Here is a 10,163-nt window from a genome sequence, read left to right as displayed (position 1 = left end):
TGGTAACGGCAGCTTTGAGCACAATCAGCTTCCCTTTAGACTATTTCTTACCATCCTAACACTTCCAAGACCTTAGCCTCACCCAGAGTCAGATCATAGAGCTCTAATTATGTCTGTGGGTCCTACTGAAGCTTGTAGGATTTCTTCATGCCAAAGAACAGTGGGTCCGTGATTAACCTACCTTTCCCTCTCCAACTCTTCTGAACCAAATTAGAACAAACTCAAGAGCCATTGGGCACCAGGCCTCTATATTCTTAAGAAATGAATTTTAGAGACAGGATCAGATCTTTTTTTTTCTTTCTTTAAAAGGAAGCCAACCCTTCCTGTCAAGTTCTGTCATTAACAATCAGATCTTAAAATATATATATATTAATGAACACAGATAGTGCTGAAAATAAACACAATCACAGCTCATTAAATCAACAGCAAAGAACCCGGTTTGACTTTCTAACTAGGGCATAGTCTAGCTCTTTCTTGAACAACATACTGTTGTAGGTCAGTTTTAATAATACGATTATGATCCTCTTTATTAGCAAGTATTTTTACACTAAAATCTTATGAATGGATATGTCTGTCTTGGCAAAATGTGAGAATCCCAGCCTTTGATCTTCAGCCTCCATTTACAATCTCTGGTTTAAACAGACAGATTTATTTTAAGGACCTTTTGTTCATACCCTGTGTAAAAAAGTAGCAGGGAAAGGAAACTTCATTGGGAAGATCTGTACCTCTTCTGAGTAAGCTTCATTTGTGCCTGATTTCCTGTGACAGCATGGTGACATGCCTTGTGAAAGGAGCCAGGTGTGTGGCCTGGGTGATAGAGGTAGATTCTGGAGGCAGTCACAGACAGAGCAGTCATGGTCAGTGCTATGGCAAGGAAGTTTGGTGCCTGGGGCAAAGCCTGCAGTGGCAGCCTGCCCACACCCTGCGCAGGGATCCAGGGGACACATGCCCCCACCCCCCCCATGCTTGCCTGAGAGTGCATGTAGTGGTGGGAGCCATCCTCTCCCATTCCTGGGCCGCCCCTCAACAAGCCTCTCATGGCTCTGTACTGCACCATGTTTAAGGGCCTGCAGACCAAGCCCTACAAGGAGAGACTAGAGAAACTGGACCTTTTCAGCCTCCGCAAGAGAAGGTTGAGAGGTAACCTTGTGGCTGCCTATAAGTTCATCACGGGGGCACAGAAGGGAATTGGTGAGGTTTTATTCACCAAGGCACCCCCAGGGGTTACAAGAAATAATGGCCACAAGCTAGCAGACAGGAGATTTAGATTGGACATTAGGAAGAACTTCTTCACAGTTAGAGTGGCCAGGGTCTGGAACGGGCTCCCAAGGGAGGTGGTGCTCTCCCCTACCCTGAGGGTCTTCAAGAGGAGGTTAGATAAGCATCTAGCTGGGGTTATCTAGACCCAGCACTCTTTCCTGCCTATGCAGGGGGTTGGACTCGATGATCTACTGAGGTCCCTTCCGACCCTAACATCTATGAATCTATGCACCCTGCCCTGGCTGGGCAGCACCTGTTGGTGCCCCTTCACTTTGGCATCCAAGGCGGTCACCTTGCTTACTCCCCCCTTGCTATGGTACTGGTCATGGTCAAGGATCCTTCTGAGCCTACTCACCCACTGAGCTAGTGTGGTTAAGGCTTGCCACTGTTGGTAGTCAATGGCACACAAGGAATGGCTAGCATCATGTCTGTCTGCCTTTGGCTCCCCAGTCTGAATGGCCAGGTACCCACTTACAGCAGGGTCAACTGAGGGCAACCTTTGGCACAAGTCAAGAGTAAGGCTCAAACGGGCACCACTGGAGCCAACACTCTGCTGTTAGATTGCTTACCCCAAGCAGAGATCTTGTGCTAGAGGCAGGAATCACTTCCCAGGGAAGTGTGGAGAAGTGTGAGATCAGCTTAGCTAACACACATGAATGTGCAGGTCACATCTCCTGACACTGTTCAAGCAATCTTGGTCCAGCTCCAAAAGCATAAGTCTAGTAGAGAGAACTTTCTAAAAGGGGTCTTTCAAAGAACCATAACTGGGAAGAAAAAATTCTGCCATGGCTTCTCCCACCACCTCCAGGGTTCCTTCCTTAGGAATGCTCTGTACTATTCTGCTCAGCCAGGGTCAAGACAAATGAACCCAAACTGGAAAGGCTGCAATGAGGTCTGTTTGGATGATCATGGGAAGGGAAACTTGTTTTATGAGAGGGTAGTTAAAGGAATTGGACTTTTTTAGTTTGGGAAAATGAAGGCAATAAGAATGTCCTGTATAAAAGATCAGGACAGCAAAAAACAGGGATGGATAAGCTATTAAGATAAAGGATACTGTGGCCCCAAGAACAAATAGGTATATACTAGCTAGGAATAACATTGGGCTGGAAATTAAAAGGAGGAGTGAGATTCTTGATCTTCTTTCCAACTGGAGTAGTGGGGAAAAACAGATAATAATGGGTGTTTATATACATGCTCCGGAAGTGTGTGAGGGGGTGCTTTAATTAGAATGGCTCTGAGAGCTGCTCTAATTAAAGTGTCCAGAGTGTCTTGGCAGACAAGGTTCTTTGTGTGAAGCTGATATGAAACCTGTCTTGTGCATTAGTATCCCCATGCTTAAAAATGGTGGCGGGGGCATTTTATCTGAAGTCGTGGAATAAGCTTTAGATAAAGCGCCTATGCCGACATTTAAAAATGTGGGGATGCTGATACGTGAGATGCTGGCAGCTGCTGGAGCATGGTAATTTACCACACTTCAGCAGACTTGATTAATCAAGTCTGCTCTGACATTCATCTTAGTAGCTTTGCTGCTCATGTACAGGTGCCCAAGTTTCAAGACAGAGGTTGAGCAGTTTATAAAATTGATTATATAAAATGTTTGTCTGTGATAACCAGGGAAACTGATATTCTCTGATTTAAAAAATCCCCAATTTTCAGGTAAAAAAAAAGTAAGCCAAAATCCACATTTTTGCATGCTTAAAATGAAACACCACTACTATATAACTCCATTAAACACTCCATCATTCATGACAGGCAGTTAGCTATCGATAGATAGATAGATAGATAGATAGATAGATAGATAGATAGATATTGGTGTTTCATTTTGATCACAGAAAAATATGGATTTTGGATTACTTTTTTAACCCCAATATTGGGGATTTTTTTAATCAGAGAAAACCAGGATCTCTGGTGATAACAGGACAGGAATTGATGACCTAGGCGGTCACTGTCAGTCATATGTTCCTATATTTCTTCTATATGGCAATGCATATCCATGTCATAATTGTCACAGATTCACTGCAAAACCGAGTTGCCTTTGGGATTCACCCTGTGTCATGCATGGGTTATTCTCTTAAATTAGATTTACTCCTGTGGTGTTTAGTCTCTATTTGTAGTGAGTGTGGAACTGGGTTCAGTTTTGTCCTTTCTATTTCTGTATGCATTATACTATTAGATATAAAAGGACTTTTGTAATATCACAGAGTAATGGAAAGCTAATCAAGTGAGCACACACGCAAGGCATTGTCTGCCTGTACTGGGGAAATCAATTCCTCTATAGAAAAAGCATCTGAGAGAAATGGCCCTTTAACCAGAAGGATTCCAGGTACTTCAGAGAGACCAGACATTTCTAGAGTATTTTGGTGACTTGTATGAATAATTAGAATAATGCCAGGGCTTTTGGATGCTTCTTAGAGCCCAGCTGGCCTAGAATTCTGCTCTTCTGGATTTTTCCCGAGATGAAGAAGGTCCAAGGCCCCCACAGCCGGGGCTGGTAGAATTAGCAGGAAAGCTAATCTCTAAAACCACTGGCAGGTCTCTCAGGAGGTCTAGGGTGTAGCCAGATGGGAGAGTATGAAACTGTGCTTGTTTTGTTTTCCTATCTCCAAATCTATAGACTGTTTTGCTTTTATAATTCTTTTCTCTTATATAAGAAATCCTTTTACTGTTTTGTTTCCTTACTGATTGCCTGTGGAAAGAATGATTTCTGGGTGAGTAATATTCCAGGGTAGCCCTTTCTACAGAAAGGGAGACCTAACATTTCTTTCACAACCCACCTTGGGCTGGCAGAGATTTTCTTGCTGCAGTTATAAGGCCCAGGATAAAGGCAGTGGAACAGAGACTCACTGGGGTAAAGGAGTTACCCCAGGGCAACTTCAATCTGTTCCTCAGGGCAAGTGGCAGCACAGTGGGGAGAAACTCAGAGCTCTGGGGCGTCCCTGCAGGTGGGTTTGTCACACATAGATCAGATCTTATTGGGAGGGGTTCTGCAGGTTTACTTTCTACAGAAGGCATATGAAAGTCCTCCTTTCTGAAGGAGGAATACCATGGTGACTCTATATAGGGAACTTGGCAGGATTTCCAACCCACTGTACACACTTCCCCACACAGGAATAACCATCATTGACTAGTATGGTTGTGTTTCTTCAAGCCCCTGGCCACCTACCTCTTCACACATAAAGCTTAACAAGAACTTTCAAGCAGATTCAAGAAAAAAGGGCACTGTATGTCATCTGCAATTCCTTACCCCTATCAGCTCTTATAACAGGGGCAGGCAATTATTTTGGGCCGAGGGCTGCTTACTGAGTTTTGTCAAGCCATCGAGGGCCGCATGACACGCAACCAGGGGCAGACAAATATTAATTTTCTTAATTAGGGGGAGGGCCTGCAGGCCAGATAGAATGGCCTGGTGGGCCACATCCAGCCCCTAGGCCGCATTTTGCCCACCCCTGTCTTATAACAATGCTCTGTATCTTTTGTGTGCATCTATGTGTGTATGGCAGGGCATGGGGAAGACTATGGGCAACCGGTGCCACCTTAGTCAGAGAGGTGGCACATGTCCCCCCAGCAACCAGTCAGAGACCAGAGGGTCCCCCCATGGCCAATCTCACCAACCAGGGGGGCTCCTGCCTGCCCCCCACAGTCACCTAAGTGGCAAGCACAGCATGTCAGGGGGTGCACCAGTGCTCTCAAGGGGTGCATGTGCACCCCCATGTACCCCTTATGCGTTGCCACTGGGGAAGACACATTTCTTGTCATCTGCTTGGGTGACAGATAAAAAAGATAAAGCACAAAAGTAAAACAGTACAAATAATTTAGCATTCAGTGACTCCCAGTGCTTACTGAGGAATGTAAAGACTAGCATAACAGCCAGTGTTTGCAGTCTTAGGACAAAAACGTGACTTGCCTTCAGTGGTGAATTCTTCATTTGAAACAAAGAAGATGATGACACTAGTGTCTGAAAATCATCTTCTCTCTAAATAATGTGTGTGTGTTCAGCTGGATTAAACCAACTCAATCAGACTTAAAGTCATAACAGCAGTCTTTTACAGACAGCCTTTCTTGTTGTCGAATGCTATTATCCCCTGAACTGAAAAGCATTCCAGAGTATTTAGACTGTAACAATGAACATGATGTTGCTCTGTAGATAGAACTTGCTTTTCTCAAGGAAACACCTTTTTCTTTGCTATTTTTTCAGGCCTATGAAGAAGTTTAGAAGAAGGGTAATACATTAATGCTCCATAAAAATGGTGGTTTAAAGCTACGTAAGCATAAATTTGATACCTGCATCAAGAGGTATCAAATTTAGGTGCAAATAGCTAAGTCACATTAATGCACATGTAGATGCATTAATGTGCATTAACACGGTGTGCATCAATGTATACACACTGTGTTAATGCTCATTAGCATGTCTATATGTGCGCTAATGTGACTTAGCTATTTGTGCCTGAAGTTAATGCGTCTTAATGCGCATTACCATGTCCACATGTAAATGCATGCCTAAATCACCGTAATGTGCCTTAAGCAAAGGTGCATTAAGTTTAGGCATGCATAAATACACATATAAACATGTCCACTCAGTGATAAATGTCCTGTTACTGTGTATGCTGAATCTGAGTTTGGTGGTAGCTTCCAATACATTTCTGCTGATTTTCCAAGTGCTACAAATGCATATCTGAAATGCACATTAGACACTTAACACAAAATAATGGGACTATGGGTCTGATTTACTACTGAGTTATTCTATGGATTTATACCAGATTAATTGCAGTAAAGGAAATCAGCTGATTCAGGTCTTGTATATTTTGAAAGAAGAGAAACCAATTTTCAGGAGTGTTGTGATTCTTAGAGACAATTTTAGTGCAATAGGCTAGAGTTCTTTATCTGCTCTAGGTGCTTGCCAAACTGTGTGATTCAAGAAGCAAACTGGGAGTGACAGGAAGGTGGTAAAAAGCTCCAACATTATAATGATAAGTTCAGCTACTTGAGAAATGTAGAACACAAAAAACATGTTTGAGAAATTTGTCAGTGCCTGAATAACTCATGCTGTTTGATGACATCCAGGTAGAGAGGAACAAGTAAACATAGTTCTGTTACTTAAAATTAAATACATTTGTTAGGAGAAATGCAGTTATAACAAGAAGAAGATGTTTCAGTGTTTTTATCCCACTTGTGCTTGCACATTATGACCCAAAGGATTTTACGGGAAGGTAGAGATTGTTGCGTACAGTGATAAGGGACTATATATATATTACAATGTCTAGAGATATTGAGATTAAGTCTCTTTTAATATCATCCTCTTTCCTTTTTTAGTGCCTGTCTTGTCTCTCTCTCTCCCTTTCTTTGAAAAGCAGTATTCCCTTTTCTGTATAATATTCTCCCCACAACCTATGGTTCATCTCCTTTTTAAGTCCCATGTGGAGTTGTCTCTTTCTCTTTTCTCTCACTGTCTTTGTTCTTTCTGTCACCATTTTTCTCGGCTTTCTCAGGCCTCTCTCCTGCTTTCACTGTGGTCTTTTGTGTCTCCCTCTCTCTCTTTCTTTATCTGTTACAAGTGTAATATTATAACTGGGGCGCACAGTTACAATGCTGCTTTCTTAGATCAGGATTATGGTAGCAATGCCTCAGCAGACCTAGCCTTGCTTTCTGGCTAGGTAGGTTGAGCAAGTGGGGGTGGCAGTAAGAGAAAGCAGGTTCAGAGATATCCCTGTGATGTTGTTACTTTTCTGACTAGAAACATAGTTTGAGGTTCAAATCTTTGGAGATGAACACATCAAAAAATATTCTCCAGCAGAAACAGTGATACGATTGTGGTAATAATATTCTAAAGTACTTGCTAATATATGCATACCTAGATACGGGTTCCAGATTTTTTTAAATCTTAAACTTTTCTCTCATTTCATTGGGCAGGAAAAGACATATGGTGTATCAAAGTGTGCTCTTCTTAACCCTGAGACACTAAGGATTGATTTGTTTCTCCCCAGGGTTGAATCAAAACAACCCATATGTCTTCATCTTATTCTCCCAAATTTAGCTAGTAGCTGTACCTTCTGTTTTCCCTGACTTAAAGAAACAGGATAAAATAACTGACCGACATTGCATGTTTCCATTTCAGCCTTTGACAATGTGATCTGTTTTCCAGCTACTGTGTAAATTGCTTGTAGGCTAGTCTCAGTAACCTCAAACCATGGCTTTATGCACTGGAGGTAGTGATTATCTTAAACAACTTAGTGGCATCAGTCTGTTTCTTTCCCAGAGGCTTCTTATTCTTTGATGAAAAATCTGCTAAGTTTCTTTTTTGTTTGTAGCAAACAAAAGTCTGGCTACTTTTTCCATTTTGAAGATACATATATGAAGCAACTATGTTCCTTTTATGATTTCTGCCCTAGACTTTTAATCATTTGATGACCAGACTTAAAAATATTATTTCAAACGATGCTGTCCTAGTGGTGTTTGCACTAGTGGCAGTGCCATCTCCTCAAATATGCATTTTACTTACATGACACTTTAAGCATTTCTTCAAGTTCATTACTTTAGTGACACATCATGCAGTTGATTTCAGTGTATTATTCCCACATTTTTCTCATGCTGAGCTTTTTCATGAAGGTCCTCACCCCTCCTCAGGGCTTTCCTTACCCCACTTCTCTCTCCTCCATCAAGCCTCTACTTAAATTACAGTTCTTCTGGAAGATCTTCATTTATATAGGACTTAAGGAACAAAAGCATCAAGGGAAAAAAAGAAACCAATAAAAATCATGGAACACCAAGTTCTGTGCTAAATTTTACTGCTCAGTTCACTTTTCTCTTCACAACTTTTCGCTTGTGTCTGTACAGGTCATCGTTTTCAAGAAGCTTGTGTGCTTACATTTTTAAACAACCAAGGCATCTTTTTCTCATGTGTTTGGCACCCACATCTCCAGCTGAAGTCAAAGAGAACTGAAGGTATTCAGAGCTTCCCAAAATCAGGCCCTAGCCTGTGAAGATGGGCAGCAAAAATTAAGTCATCCAATATCAGATGTCATTTTTGAAAATGCATTTCATATTGCTGGTACAGCTTGTATGTTCTTTAGAACAGGGACCTGTTCCTCCCACTTGTCTGAGGAACCTCGGGAACATTGATGGCGTCATCTGTGGCCTTCTAAGACTCCCTGTTCCCCGCAGCAGTGCCCTCAAACATGCCATACTGCTCTGTACATGGTCTCTGTGCAGCATAGGTCCATGGCACTAGGGTAGACTCATTAGAATTGCTGGGTGACAGTGCCCATTGGTCTGCCTCCTCCAGAGTGCTTCAAGTTGGGGTGCAGCATTCAGCATATGTGAGCGTGCAGCTCCTTGCCACGGGAAGTCTGCAGTGCAGGTATGCCCTCCATTCCCTTCTGTGCTAAGTCCACAGAGGATGTGTGTATTTTATAAGTCCCTTTATAAAGCATGGTTGTTTAATTTAAGTCATAACAATTCTTGCATTTTAATTCTGGAGTTTCTTTGTAAATGGAATAATCATTATTGTTGTTGGTTATTTGTATTAGGAACCCTAGACATGAGAAGGACCTTGTCATGTCAGGTGCTGTATAAACATGAAGAAATAGCTAGTCCCTGCCCCAAAGAGCTTACAAACCAAGTTTAAGACAAGAGACAAATACAGGGAGGGGAAAACATGGAAGCAATGAACAAGTGCCAGTCAGCATGATAGGCAGAGGTCCCTGCAGTCTTGCCATTGTTAAGTTATATTGCAAGCCTCCCAGCCAAAGAGCATTTTAAGGAGGTATCTAAAGGAAGATAATGAGCTAGCCTTGCAGATGTTTACAGGGAGATCCTCCCAAGCACAAAGGGCAGCGTGGGAGAAAGTATGATGGTGCTGGTTTGAAAATTTAAGAATTAGTGGATGGAGGCTGGTACCAGGGGTGGATCAGAGGTGGGAGCATATGTGAATTTTACTAATGAATGAGAGATAATAGAGAGGGTGGGGACAGACCATGATTAAATATTATTCCCAGTCTCTTCACTTCTCCCTGCAGGTATGTTCTCTGTTTTGTACTCTCAATTAGTTCTTCCAAAATCACTTTAACAGCCACTTTTTCCAAGTCTGTCTGTCTTTCTTTTCATTGTCTGAGAAGTGAGGAATAGGAGAAGATGGCAACATAATTCTTCTCTGCTACCTCTTCTCTAATTGTAATAACCCTGAGATTACTGATTTACTGTTTGATTTTTAAGAAAATGTATTTAGGAGTTTGGGTCAAATTCTTCTCCTTCTCCATGAATGCTGATGGTCCCAGAAAAACAGGATTCTTGTTGTGTCCCAGTGCAGAGTAAGGTACAAGCTGTGTAGAGGCCTCATGGAAAAACCTGTCTCCACAGTGTAAAGATCTTATGGAGACCCCTTCTGCCCTACCATAGCATAGGGAATTTCTTCCAGACAGGGTAGGAAGACTCCATAGAATCACTGACCTAAACTCCTGCAAAGGAGGAAGGAAAGGAAGGAAGGAAGCAAGGGCTCACAGCAGGATATTGCCATGGCCAGTAAGCTGCAGTAGTTGAAGTAGCAGCCTGACTGGTGATGGAGGCCCTGGGGAGGACTCCACCCCTTCAGTTGCCATGCACAGGCCTGTGCCCTGGGGCTTGAATCCTTGGCAAATAAGCTTATAGCATCAGAAGGTTCCTGAATCATCCAAAGGAGACTGTAATAAATAGTTTAAGCTTCACATTTTACAAATACTTTTAAAACTGGGTTTTTGGAACAGGGTGTTGCATGGAGGGGGAGCCAAGGAGTGGGAAAAAAATGACCACACAAAGTCTGATTGTGGAAGGGGGAACTATGGCTGCCATGCATGACTTCCCCATAGCTGGAGTTACAGGAAGCTCAAGTAAAGAAACACCAAGTGATGGGGCCTCTGGGAGACTTAGGGGAT

The sequence above is a fragment of the Alligator mississippiensis genome, chromosome 1 (assembly GCF_030867095.1).
Source record: "Alligator mississippiensis isolate rAllMis1 chromosome 1, rAllMis1, whole genome shotgun sequence".
NCBI lineage: Eukaryota > Metazoa > Chordata > Crocodylia > Alligatoridae > Alligator > Alligator mississippiensis.
Note: the sequence above shows the minus strand (reverse complement) of the source record.